Below are 14,848 nucleotides of genomic sequence, written 5' to 3'. Positions count from 1 at the left end.
CACCTGTAATCCCAGCTTGGGAGAGCAGAGACCCAGAGGCAAACTGGCTAGAGAGAGTGACCGAAGGAATCAGAGAGCTCCAGGCTCAGGGAGAGACCCTGATTGGTAAGTGAAGTGAAGAGTGATCAAGAAAGACGTCTGACGTCAATCTGAGGCCTTTTCAAGCACATGCAGACATGTGTGCCTGCATACACATGCACCTACCCATACGTGAACATACATAAGCATAAGCACAAACCAACATACATGGGGGTGGGGAGCTCAAATCAGTAACATAAGCCCCAGATTATGAAGTTCTAGGGAAATGCAAAACCAAGCTGAAGTGAGACCCAGCTCACGCCCTTTGCAATGGCCACATTCTCTAAACACAGCGAGGTGACAGGTGTGGAGACATTGGGGCATCTGTGCTGTAAGTGGGAAGGCACAATCGTGCAGCCGCTGTGGAAGACAGCAAGACGGCTGCTCAGAAAAAGGATCCCTATCATCACCATACGATACAGGACTGGAGAGATGGCTCAGCGGTAAAGAGCACTGGCTGCCCAAGTATGAGGGCCAGAGTTCGGACCCGAGCAGCCCTGGGCAGCAGCTCACAAATGCCTGTAAGTCCAGCTCCAAAGGATGGTGTGCCTTTTTCTGTGGATACTCACTACACGTGTGCCACACTCACACAAACTCAAGTACACACATAAATAAAGTTAAATAAAACCGAACAATGATTTGAATATAATGTTGTCACACACCGTCTGGTGTGGTGATATATTGTGCACCCCAATAAAACTTATCGCTAGGCAGTGGTGGCACATACTTTTAATCCCAGCACTCGGGAGGCAGAGCCAGGCAGATCTCTGTGAGTTCGAGGCCAGCCTGGTCTACAGAGCAAGATCCAGGACAGGCACCAAAATGACACAGAGAAACCCTGTCTTGAAAAAAAAAAATTATCTAGGGATCAGAGGACAGAGCCAGCCACTAGATTAGACATAGAGGCCAGACAGTGGTGGCACATACCCTTAATCCTATCACTCGGGAGACAGAGATCTGTCTGGATCTCTGTGAGTTTAGGCCACACTGGGAACAGAGTCAGGCAGTGGTGGCACACGCCTTTAATCCCAGTCTGGGAAGCATGCACACCTTTAATCCCAGGAAGTGACATGGCTGAGTGGAGAACAGTATATAAGTCCTGAGGAGACAGGAAGTAGGCAGCAGTTCAACTGAGACCCTCAGGGGTGAGGACTCAGAGCCTTTCAGTCCGAGGATTCGTGGAAACAGAATTGGCTGAGGAGTTAGTGAGGTGAGGCTGGCTGTGCCTTGTTCTGCTTCTCTGATCTTTCAGCTCTCACCCCAACATCTGGCTCTCAGTTTTCTATTAATTTGACCATTTAGCAATTTGTGTTACAACCTGGTGTTGAAATGAGTGGCCATACAATGGTGGAGGTCACAGGTACTTCATAGACCACCATCACAGGCTGGGAAGCCTGGCATGACCAAAGGATGCTAACTGAAGTGGTCTGCAGAGTGTAGGCATCACAGACCATGGAGCTAAGAGGGACACAGATGAGGAGGGAAGCCAGCTTGGCCTGGACTGGGACCAGATGCTGTGTTGACAGCTCAGAGGAAATACCTGCTACTGGCCAAGCCACCCATATCAGCAGTTCAGCACTCAGCTCCAAACAACCCACTGCGGGGGCAGGAGCACAAAAGCTCTACCGAGGAGGAGCTGGACTCGGGGAACATTCCAGGGTGAAGGTCTAGAGAGAGAAGATGGAGAGTCGTGTCACCTGAGCCAGGAGGGGAGCTGGCCCAGGGGACCTCATCACCATGGTGAGGTGGCCCTGCAGGGAGAATACAAAGGGTCACTGGAAACTCAAAGTGATTGCAGAGTCCTGCCTCCTGGGGAGGGGAGTCAACCACGCTGGCTGGAGACTAAATCTTACCTGCCCTTGACCTCACGGAGAGACAGAGACAGACCCTGATGGATGCCCGCAGCTCTGCTGTCAGGCAGGGGAGGCCCACAGCTGAGAGTTAGAGGGGCTCAGAGTGGGGGCCAGGGTGCGGGCAGCGTGGAGGAGGAGAGCCACACAGGACCCAGGGAGGCAGCCGCATGGGGGAGGAGCCGGCAGAAGCAACCAGGGGACATGGAGAGGTGGCACCTGAGCCCCAAAGCAGGAGTTGAAGAGAAGCCTGGGCTCAGGTTTGCCCCAGGAGATTATGGGCGGTGGCTGCTGCTCAGCCCTGAGGCAGAATCCCCATCCCCCACCGGTCACCAGCCCCGGTTCTCTGCCTTGGGGCTCACACTTGACTGCTCAAGCAATTACTTCAGAGAAAGTTTCCAGGCTGTGGGGACGATGCCGAGGTGAGTCTGAACTTGTTTTTTCGCCTCTTTGGCAAAATACCCAGGAGAGGCAAATTAAAGGGGGGTGGATTTCTCCTGGCTCACAGTTGGAGAGGACACAGTCCATCGTGACCAGCAGAAGTGGTGGCTGCAGAAGCTGACTGCTACAGCTTCAAGATGGAGTCAGAAAATCAACCTGTTAGGAGAGGGCCACACACAGGGTTGAGCTATAAACCTCATCCCTGCCACCTGCTCCACTCCCCAAGTGACCCACTTCAGATACAGCACCACTAGCCAAGACCCAAGTGTTCACATTTCACATTCCAACTATAATATTCCAGGTTCAACACCTAGTGCTACTCCCAACACATCCTCAGCTATCCACAAACCCCAAAAAGCCAGGGAGGGACATGGAGTCCTGAAGGGGAGTGGAGGGCTTTGGGCCTCAGTTGGCAGACAGAGGTTTCGCCCACATGGACTCACTTGTTACTAGTCCTTAGAGAGAGCTCAAACACAGAAGGGGGCCGGCTGCATGGGAGCCTTCGGATAACAGGCAGAGAGGTGAGATGTGGGGGCCGGCCGGGCCCCCATTGGCAGTGCCGATTCTAAACACAGCTGTGGTGAGTCCCTGACGCAGCAGCTGGAGAAGCCCCTAGTGACTAGGAAGTCAAGGCCACTCTAGCTCACTGGTGCTAGAGAGGGCTAGTGTATACACTTACATGGTTCTGGATGTGTCCCAGGGCTGGACCCGCACATGACGACTCTGTGCTCTAGAGCCATTCTGTCTCCCAGCTCCGCTCTCGCCACCCTTGCCAGCTTCTGGGCCGCTTCTGGCCAAGCACAGCAGGATCAACCGCTCTGGGCTTCGAGCCCACAAAGCTGGCTAGTCCAGGAAGACAGCCCGCCCTCCTGCTCCGCTGACGACCGGCTTCCAGGGGTGGATTCTCTCATGGGCATGAACCCCGGGAGACTGAGAATCATCGGTCTGCGGCAACAGGACATCCCAGCCTTGAGGACAACCATCTAACTTCCACCCGAGAGCCCTTCACATCCTCAGGCGTGTGCTTCCTAAGCAAAGGACAGCAGAGAGCCAAGGGCGCAGTGGAAAGCCATGGGCACAGCTTATCTGACTTAGAAGTGCATTGCCGGGTTTTGTACATTCCCTTCCTAATTACATCCTTATCGGACTTGATATTCAAATTAGCCATGGTCCCCTGGGTCACCTCCACCACCAGGAAGGAGCAATTACTCTGAAATATGCTGAGTGACTAGGGCTCAGATATATTCCCAGACAGTCCCTCTGTGCATAATTAAACGCTGCCCCCTCCCTCAAAATAATTTCACAGAGATGAGGCTAGAACTTTATTGCTTTGGGCCCTTTCAAAATTCCTGGCACACAGAACTAGTCCAGCGTCCGCAGCAGGGGTGCCACGAGGTTTGTGTGCATGACAGCTGAGCCAGGGTCTCAGCTCCTGCAGCGTTTTAGGTGAGATGTGTAAGCTCCCCGGGACCCTCAAGTGTGCAGCACTTAAAATGAACTCTCTCAAAAGTTGTAGATATGGGCCAAGTTCATGTAACAGTGAGCCTGTCGAGCTGGGTGTGGCCCCGGGACTCGATTACAGCTAGACAAAGGACAGTCCATTGTGAGAAGCACCCCACTATGTCCTTTCTCCATTAACATGACACTTGGCAAAAATGTATTCTTACTGCAGTCAGCCTGTGGGGAAAATGCCTGCACCCCTAAATCAGTCACCAAGGTACACCCATGAACTCACGCAAGCATTTCTGACACCTGCCCTGAACATTCTTCCCTGACAACACACCTCATCGTCTCCCTTCCAGACTTTGTAACCTTCCGATGCTCTTCACGCGAGCTTATCCCAAAGCTTGTCTTCTGCTGTATCACACAAGCCAGGCAGAGGGATGGGCTCAGGGAGGGGGAGCAAGACAGCGCTGGCCTGAAGCAGACACCTGCTTACCCAAGGCTGGAGAACAGCAAGAAACTGTATCTCAGGAATGCTGGAGTCTGAGTCATCTCAGGTGGAGAAACTGAGGCCTAGGTCTGCCGGAGCGGAAGCTTTGGGTGCTTTTGGCCATTCATGAAGATGACTTCCTCCCTTGATAAGAGCCCAATAGGAAAGTGCTGGGACATCAGAACTGTGTCCATGAAGATGCCAAGGTCCCCAGCATGACCAGCAAGTATCCCTTTGGGTCCTGCAATCTCTTTGATTTCTAGGAATGGCCAAGTTCTGGGAAGTGGGAATCTCAGACTGAACATAAGACCACAGAAGGCCCACTGTCCACTACCTGGAAACCAGGCACAACCCACAGGGGGCCTGATTCTATGGTTGAAGTCTGTGAGGACACTTTCTGGTGAATACACTCTGGTGGACACTTCTCTTGGGCAGCAGGTTCCTCACTAGTCCATCCTAACATGAGCCCAGAGCTGGCCAAGTAGGCGCTCAGCCTCCCTGACTGGCCCCCTAGGGAAGCAGGAAGTGGCTAGAACAGCCTTTTGAATTTCAGATGCTCTCACAAAATAGCCTCCTGAGGAATTAGGCAGTGAGTGACTCAGAAGACACATGGGTTCAATTTCCTTAAAGCTGAAATGTTTCAGAATCAAGGGAGAAAAGTGTGCCGGGGAAGTACTTGGTACCCTGTGACCCCAGAGCATGCAGAAGACATGGTACAGCTAGCCGGTGGCTCAGACTCGGAGAGCCTCCCTTTAAGGGAAGAATGGGGGTTACCCTCCACTCTCATGGGACTGTTTGGGGCCAAAGAGGAGCACAGGCCTTTAGAAGAAGCAAGAAACCAGGAGTGGGGGCAGAGCTCTCCCTTGTAGAACATTCTCAGTCTCTTGGTTTTCCTGGAGGCAGAATTGGTTTCAAAGCCTGTGTCTTCTCCACTTGCAGGAGTCTTCAGTGTTCACTTGGGGGGCCAGGACTTTAGGGCAATGCTGTTGAGGGTGTTGAATGATCTTCCAAACAAAGCAATTGAAAGACAGGACAGTGTTTGTGTATAATTCAGATCCAGACAGAAAAGTAGCTCAGAATGACTTGGAGCTCAGAGTTCCTTTGCTAGTTGTGGTGGTTTGAATGAAATTGGCCCCGCAGGCTCATAGGGAGTAGCATTACTTGAAAGGATTAGGACTTGTTGCCTTGTTGGAGTAGGTGTGGTCTTGTTGGAGAGAGTGTGTCACTGGGGTTGGGCTTTAAGGTTTCAGAAGCTCAAACCAGGTCCAGTGTCACTCTCTCTTCCTGCTGCCTGCCAATCTGGATATAGGCCTCTCAGCTCCTTCTCCAGCACCATGTCTGCCTGCACACTGCCATGCTTCCTGCTGTGATGATAATGGACTAAACCTCTGAAACTGAAAGCCAGCCCCAATTAAGTGCGTTCCTTTATAAGTGTTCCTTTTGGGCATGGTGTCTCTTTACAGCAATGAAACCCTAACTAGCCCAACTGCTCTCAGTGAGGGAGCAGAAGTTGGGGCCTCAGCACCCCACTGAGCCTTGGGCTTCATTGGGCCTCTGTTGCATTGGGAAGGTGGAGGGAAGGGCTGAAGTAACACTGAGTAAGGAGAGCCGACCACACAGGGAAGAGTGATATTGTTTAATAACTATGAAGTTCTGAGCCAATGTGACTCTTCCTCCAAGGCATCTGGGCAGCCCAGAGGGCAGGGGTGAGGGCCCTGCGGTCCACGGTGCAGTTCCACACCTCAGCCTCTCTCCCTTCCTCAGGGCCTCCCTTCTCTCCCTCCTTTGAAAGTATCCATCTCGAGCAGCAGTGCCAGCCTCCCGATGGCTCTGGCCAAAGCCCTGGACTTGCCCACAGCACCCCCCCACCCCGTGTCTCCAGTATCCCACCCCCACTGAGAGAAGAGGCTGTCTGCACTGCCTCTAAGACATTACCCAGGACCCCACCCCTCCTGCCTCCTCTACCTCCATCACCCAATGATGCCACCACCAGAGCCTTTGGGAAGTCTCTCACCAATGCTCCAGCCCCAACCCAGGCTTCCCATAAACCGTGGGAACATGGAAGCTGCCGTTTAAAAACAAAAACCTGTGGCTCAGCAGTTCAGAGCACTTGCTGCTCCTGCAGAGGACAGGATTCGGTTCCCAGCACCCACACCGGGCAGCTTACAACTCCCTTGAACTCCAGCTCCAGGGGATCCAACAGCCTCTTTTGGCTCTCTCAAGGATTCAAGTGCCTGTGCACATACATACATACATGCAAACACACACATATACAATAATAAAAATTTTAAAATCCTTTAAACATTTTTGTTTAGCTGGGCATATGCCTTTAATCCCAGCACTTGGGAGACAGAGGCAGGTGAATCTCTGAATTCAAGGCCAGCCTTGTCTACAGAGTGAGTTCCAGGACAGCCAGAGCTACACAGAGAGACCCTGTCTTGAAAAACAAAACAATGAAAAAAAATTTTTTTAAACAAACTGGTGCTGGGGATGGAACTTGTGACTAGTACATCCCAGGCAGGTGCTCTACCACTGAGATACAACCCCAGCCACAAAGTTAGCGTTGTGACCTGAAGTAGATGTCACTCCACAGCCTTTACCCTCCAGCACCTTCCCACTACCCATAGAGGAAGCCAAGACCTGCTGGCGTGTCTATCACTACCTGCCCCTTATGGTCCTATTCCACCACAAAGCCACGCCTTCTCTAGGCCTATCCACCACTAAGCCATGACCCTCTGACCCTGGCCATCAATAAGCCATGCCTTTTCTGGGCCTGTCTGTCACTAAGCCCCACCCTTCTCTTTAAAACTGTAACACTGTTATAAAAAAGGCAGAAAGAAACTGGGAGCCTTTTGTCCCCTGGCTTGTAAAATTGTGAATAAATCCATTTTTTTTTTAAATCAATTCCATGTGTATATATTTGTGTTAGGGGGGTATATGCACTCAAGTGCAATGTCTTCAGAGGCCAGAAGAGGGCGTCCATCCCCCAAACTGGAATTCAGGTGGTGTGAGCTGCCTGATGTGAGTGTTGCTAACAGAACTTAGGTACTCTACAAGACCAGTATGTGCTGTTAACCACTGAACTGTCTTGCCAGCCCCTTTATCAATATGTTTCTTAGGTTCCTTTAGAATACAGGGAACCTAGGCAGAGGTTATGAACCTGGGTGCACAGGGATACTTGCTACAAGATATTGCTATACATCGTAGCAGGTGTGGGATACAGGATGCTCAGGGGTATACGTTGTAGCAAACACAAATGCCTGCTACCAGTACACTTTTCCTGGGTCACCATGGCTGGTCTCACCTGCCCCAGCGTTCATCAGCATCCACGGCTTTTACATCATGAAGACAGGTGTGCGTACTTCCCATCAACACATTTCCTAAAACTTTACTTTCTCTTTTCAGAATGAGACGATCCGGCAGTACCTCCCCATCCTGTCTCTGGGGGATTTGCTATAGAAGGAGGAAAAAAATCATCTCGCCGTCTTTTTAACTGATCTCTCTTGTGTCTGTTTAGTGAGATTTATTCTCTCATTTATCACTACTCGCCCTTCATTCACATTAAATATGAAATTGATTAGGAAAGATCCCCATCACAGTTTAAAAAAAATAATTAGCTGCTACATCATGTTGCCCACAGTGCGACAGAAAGGACTGATTAAATTAGGAATATTAAAACCCCATTAATCTGCACTCAACTTAAGCTCTGCTTGTTCATCTCATAGTGATACTTATTATGTCTGACACTGAAGGATATTTGCATTACCAGAAGCAGCAAGGTCACCCGCCGAAAGATGTCAGGTCGGTCATTAGTCAAAGGTGGAACAGGTGACCAGAGTGAGGCTACCCATATGTCAAGAAGACCTTCCCTCACAGATGTCACTCCTGCCTGAGTGAGGAACACCCACACCTGGATGATCCAAGGGTACCTGTGCCCCAGGGTTTTGTCACACACCTGCTCTCTGTCACCCTCCATGGGTCTCTTATGATGTTAGGGACTTTGGTACCACCATCTGGGTAGGTATTCTATCCTCTAGCTCCTCCAGCATCTCTTCCTCCTCAGAGGGCTCTGAGGACCAATCACTAAGGTCGATCAGTGTCCAGTGTCACCTGGGGGATGCTGGTACCTACCCAGCCCCCGCTAAGATGCTCATATCTTCTACCCTACTCAACTTATCAGAAGCCCTGCAAGGGGGCCGCTGTATCATCAAGACACAGGACAGGGGACTGAAGGCTCCATCCGTGGACTTGGCAGAGATCTCTCTCACAGCTGGCAAAGGAAGAACCTGCATTCAGTCCCCCAGTGTGCTGACTCCAAGGAAGACAGCCTCAGTTTCCCTCCAGATACTTCTATAGCCCACCTGGTACTGGTTCCACAGGTGCTGACATGGAGGAGTAAAGATGAATCCATGGGGCTGAGGACACACACTACTTAACCTGACTTAAGCATTAAACTCAATGGAGCTGAGGGTCACCCAGTGTACAGTGTCAGCCTGGGGGGTGGGACGTCCCCCCAAGGCTGCCAAGTGCACCGCAGGCCTGCCACCTGTGGAATTCAAGACGAGTCACCAATGATGAAGCGTCTTACCCTCTGGTAATTTTCTAGAGCAAGAATTTGGAGGTTTGGGGCATAGCTCAGTGGCAGTCATTTGTCTGAGCATGAGCCGTGCCCTGGGTTCCACCCTCAGTACCGTGAAGGAAATGAACTTACTACTGTCTTTAGCTATCCTTTTGTTTTGTTTTCATTTTTGTTATGTTTGTTCTTGTTTTTATGTCATTTTTGGTTTTTTGTTTTGCTTTGCTTTCTTTTGTTTTGAGACAGTGTTTCACTCTGTAACTTGGGCTGGCCTTGAAACTCACGGGGATCCTCCTGCCTCAGTCTCCCTAGTGCTGGCTTTACAGGCATGTGTCACCCCCTCCAGCTTAGCTGTATGTGCTGTGACTTTTCCTCTTTCTCACTCTCTGAACCCATATCACACCCCAGTGAGGTCTTTCTTCCCTGAGAGAGAGAAAAGAGGGTCACCCCACCCCAATAGTCTAGTGTGTGCTGCCCAAGCCAGAGCCCTGTCTGCTGGGTCTAGGTCTACCTTCTTGGGGTCTGCACTTGGAGTGCACAGGGGGATGACAGCATCTGCATTCACCTGGACGGGGCTAAGGAGGCAGTGGAGTCTATGGGTCTTTCCTGAACAAAGCCAGACAGTAGGATCTCGACGGGCAGACTGACTGGGGAAAGCGAAGAGAGAAATACAAGGCCAAGGGTCCAGAGGAACAGGCAGGTGGAGAGCATGGCCTCTCTTACAGTCACAGCCATTGGGCTCCAAGGTGTGGCCCCAAGAAGGGTCTCTGTGTGACCATTTCCTAAGTCCACTGTAAGACAGAGCTGTGTGGCCCAGAAGTGCCCAGCTAGAGGTCTGGAAAGTGAAGACACACCCTGCGTTCACCTCAGAAGCATGCTGCCTGGAGCCCCTGGGGACCTTCTTGTGCAGGGCCACCCTTAATCACCCCCTTACAAGGGTGAGCAGTACAGAGCAGCCTGCACAGTTCTCCCTTGACCTCCACGACCTCTGCCCACTACCCAGTGCCCTCCTGCAGAGAGCCCTGTGGACCTGCTCGCCTGGCACCAGGCACATATGTATGCTCAGTGCAGGATGCTCAGCTACATTCCTGGGAGCGAGTGACCCCCGGTGCACTTATGACTTTGCTGACCCCTCCCCCAGCATGGCTGGTTCCTTCAAGAACTGGCAACTTGGGAAGGAGCTAAGTCCCTTCAGGACAGATGAACTTGGCCTCCACAAAAGGTTTCTACATAAGGGATTTGAGACTGGTTCTCATTACACAGAGTTCTCTCTGTGTCTCTGCTGATGCTTTCCAGATGTGTCCAAGAGGGACAGACTCTCAGGACATCCCCTTGGCCTTGGAACCATTGCTTGTCCCAGATAAACCACAATCACATGCCAGTAACGGGGCCAAAGTGAGTCCAGGAATCAGGAGCCAAGCAGGCTGTGGCCCAGCGCCTTCGTCCCTCCCTACATGGTAGAGAAGGAGCTTCCTCTGACAGGACCCAGTATGAGGTGGAGCTTCAAGCTCCAGCAAAGGCCCTGGGCCAGAATGCCCAGCTAGATGACTAAAAGACAAAAGCACAGTCTGTAGAAACAGGACATGCTCTAGGTCACCCCTGAAGCTGACCAGGGCCACCACCGAATCCACAGAGCGTGGGACAGATTGGACCAGATGTCTGAGTCCCATCATTTGCAGAGTGCAAGGCAATTTTGTGTTAGCCTGAGAGCTCTCCAGCACAAGATTCTAGGCAGTTCCAGACCTTAGTCAGCCACCTCTGAAAAGCTGGCATTCTCCCTTCTAGGAACAAGCTCAGCTAACTTCTAAAACACTGCATTTAGATACAACCATCTTCAACACAAAAATGAGTGTGCTGGACTGGGCTGGGTGCAGAATGTTTGAAAGTTCTGTTGCAGGCAGGCACAGTAGCAGATCCTGTAATCCCTGAATGCATGAGGCTGAGGCAGGAGGATCATGAGTTTGAGGTCAGTCCGAGCTACAGAGCAAAGGAGCCAAGAAGCCGTCTCAGAGAAGGAAAAAAAATCTGTTGATAGTTTGATTCACATAAAACACTCCAGAGAAAAAGTATTTCCTTGTGGCTTCTGGACAAAGCATATGAGGAAGGGGTGCAGAAATAATGTTTTGTGAGACAAGGTCTCACTCTGCAGCCTTGGTTGGCCTGGAACTCACTATGTAGACAAAGCTGGCTTGAATTCATAGAGACTTTCCTGCCTCTGCCTCTGGAGCACCATACCGGGCCCAGACACAATTTCCTGATCCAAAAGGCTGTTTCCAGTGGGACCACAGGGCCAGTGAAGAGGAAGCCAGTGAGTGGCCAACACCACCACTTGTCATTCTCTGGGGTCCCTGGGCTAGGGTTCAGAGTGTGGCAAGAATCTCAAGGTCCCAAAATAAGGGGCCAAGAGAGGCGCAGGTGCATAAGCCTCCTAGGAATAGCAGCCTTCCCGGGCTAGGTCACCAGGGCAGCCCAACAGGAAAAAACCAGCAGCTCTGGAGTGTGCCCCGTCATCACTGAAGAGGTTAGAGTTCAAGCCACGGCGACTAGGGTGGACTGGGGCCTTGAGAACAGAGAGGGTCAGTACTGTCATTTTGGAGCAGGGGTGGAGGGGTGGAGAGACATTGAGTAGGGGCGGGATGAGACTGGGGACTCTCCAGATGAGCGAGCCCAGAGCAGGAGCCCCAAATGCAAGGAGCTCAGTACAGAGTCTGGGTCCACTGGGAAGCCACGTGAAGGAAAACAGCCTAGTCTGGCCCCAGCAACAGGACAGTATGATAGAAAGATGCTGGGGCGGCGGGGGGGGGGGGGGGGTGCCGCTGTGAGAAAATCCTGTCTCAGGGCTGGGGGTGAGGCTCAGCTGGTTGAGAGCTTCCCTAGCCTGCACAAGGCCCTGGACCCCATCCCCAGCACAGCGTAAACCCGGTATGGAGGTGCAAACCTAGAATCCCAGCATGCGAGCAGTTTGGGGAAAGACATCTCCAGGAAACTGGAACTGAGCACATATACCCATGGCCAGTGGTGGCTGAGGGCATTGACGTCTCATGCCTTCAGGAAGAGCGGCAGAACCTGCCTTTCGTGTTCCCTTCTGTGGGTCCAGGCTTTCAGGCTCACTAGCTGAGGCTGCGTCTGGAACGGTGGCTTTGAGAAATACCCACTGAAGAGCCCAGGAGGGCAGGAGGAACCCAGCTCCATCTGCCTCTACATTCATAGAGGTCCCAGGTAGACCTGGGCCCCAAGAGCATCTGTGATGCCTATGCCGACTGCCAATATGTGGACACATGCCCAGCATGCTCCATGGCTGGGGCAGGCCTCTCCAGAGACCTACTGGGGACTTGGAGGGGACTATCTTTCAAATGGCCTTATATCTGATATACAAGGTAAGGTATTGGGGACTATGGTGATCCAGCCCCTCAATAGTCCCCTCCCAGGGTCCGGGAAGAATTTACAACCAGCTGATAACTAATCTTTGATGAAAAGAAATGAATCTATGTACAGGAAACTCCTTAGTCCATACACTTTATTATTCTGTGTGAGTTCTCTCTCTACAAGCTTCCATTCTCTTTTAGCTCCTTTCTTGCCTGATCTCTCTCTTTATTCATCTACTGTTCCCTCTAAGTTCTATCTTAATTCTCTCGTCTTAATTCTGCCTCATCTAGGTCCTTATCATCTCATTCTTACCCAACTAGTACTTCCCCATCTGACTCTTTCTAATCTTCCATCTAGTCCACACGTTCTCTCTGGACAAAAATCCTCCTTGTCCCTCTCGGTTCTCTGTCTCTCTGTCCCCCACAAGTCTCTCTGGAGTCCAGTTATAAACCCAAGCAATAGCAGTCCCCTGGTTGAGCAAGGTCACCAGGCTTGAATTCTACAGGGTCAAAAAGGTAGGTAAGAATTTTCCGAAGGCAGAGACCACCAGGCTTCCAGGGTCAAATGGAGGGGTGGTAAGAATCACATAGAGGGGCAGTAACTGTTAATTATCATTTGCAACCCAAAAGGGAAGTGACTAATGAATTAACTAAATTTGGGTAATATCTAAGAAGAGGGATCTTATGTGCTTGACTATAGTCTTAAACGTGATTGGTAGAAAATGTTAAGAATCTATAAGTTGCTAAGTCAATGGGAGAAAATAAAACTGTCTTCTTTTTTCCTGTGGCTCCTATCTGTCCAAGCTATCTGCCGTTTTTCTGCAGGGTGGGGGAAAGTGTGTTCAGTCTTAGAAAACCTGTGTACAGCTAGATGCCTGTGGTGATAGTTAAAGGGAGATCTGAAACTAGAGGTAAGATTTGGGAAAGGAGGAAGCTAAGCTTAATTGGCACATCCGCCAGGCCTTCTCAAACAGGTAGCCTGAATGCTTAAGTCTGTTCTTAGAGAGTACAGAGATATCTCTGATAAGGTACTTTCCTCCGTCTGGGGATGGACCTGGCCGGATACTGCCAATGACGATAATTACAGGGAGGCTTGAACTGGGGTTCTGGCTGTGCATAGCTGTCAGCGCACAAGGTTATCTAAATATTCCTTTAGTAGAGGGGAAATGGTGCCCAAATAATGATGGAAAAGCTGCAATAGCACACAAGAAACTCATAGCAGCAAATGGCTGATAATCAAAAGCCAAATCTCACCAAGGTTCCTTGAGCCTCAGCTTGACCTCCAGAAGGCCCTCGGCTTCTTCCAGGTGTTAGCTTTGTCATAATCCTCTGAAATCCTACTTTGTATATTTTTGCAACTTGCAGCAGTAAGGTGCTGCCGGGGTCCAGCATGGGCAAGGATCCCACTCAGGAGAAGCAAACACAAAAAACAGCAAATCACAGAAACACTACCGGCGCTTGAGTGCCTGGGTCCAACTGTACCGGATGCTCATTTTACAAAGCTGGCAGCCAGAAAAACCTGTGGCTGGCACAGCCTGGGCTGCACGTGGGAAGCATCAGCCACATCCCCTGCTTGATCTGCTCTACAAGAGCTGGATGGGGCTGGGGCCAGAGGTCACGTATGGCCTGAGCTGAAAGGCCATGATTAATTCTCTGTCCTGCAGCTCTGAGCTGGACAGACAACCGCTGTGAGAGGGAAGAGAGCAGCAGCCCTCACCCCCAGGAGACATCCTCAAACCTCAGTTTCCCCAGTGTGCCTGAGTGCTCACCGGTCAGTCTGTTCGTTCAGCATCGCCTTGACCAACACAGTTCTGAGTAAGAGGACACTGAGTGTCTGAAAGAGATGGCTCAACAGTTAGGTGCACGGGCTGCTTTTCCGGAGGACCCAGGTTCGATTCCAAGCACCACACCGCAGCTTACAGCTGTCTGTAACTCCAGGTCCAGGAGATCCAACACCCTTTTCCAGCCTCCTTAGGAACTGTACATATGTGATACACAGACATACATTCTGGTTGGTTGGTTGGTTGGTTGGTTGGTTGGTTGGTTGGTTGGTTGGTTGGTTGGTTGAGGAGAGGAGACTGAGGGGCCAGAGATGGCTCAGTTGATCAAATGCTTACTGTGCAAGCATTGAGGACCAGAGGCTGATCCCAGGACCATATAAATGGCCAGGTGTGGTGGTGAGCACTTGTGATCCCAGCGCTGGGTAGGTGGAGGTGGACCCACTGTCCAGTCTTCCAAGATGAATCAGTGAGTTCCAAGTTCAACAAGAGACTGTGTCTCAAAATACCAGGTGGGGAGTGACAGGGTGACAGTCAAGGCTGTGCTCTGGCACATGCGCATGTGCACACACGTGCACACACGTGCACACACAAAGAAAGCACAGACCTAGTCAGCATTAGCAGCCCTGGCATCCCGGGATGACTTGGTGCACACTAAGGAACATGCTCTCATGGTTGGGAACAAAGGATTCTTCTGGGTACCCCGAAAAAGGGGCTGAGAAGTGACTAACCTCTCCCCTCAAAGCCTGAATAACAGGCGTTTTTGGATCAGGGTGATTAAGTGGCCAGTTCTGAAAATTCACACTCTTGGGGTTGCAAGAGTCAGG

The sequence above is a fragment of the Peromyscus maniculatus genome, chromosome 8 (assembly GCF_049852395.1).
Source record: "Peromyscus maniculatus bairdii isolate BWxNUB_F1_BW_parent chromosome 8, HU_Pman_BW_mat_3.1, whole genome shotgun sequence".
NCBI lineage: Eukaryota > Metazoa > Chordata > Mammalia > Rodentia > Cricetidae > Peromyscus > Peromyscus maniculatus.
This window is presented reverse-complemented; position numbering follows the sequence as displayed.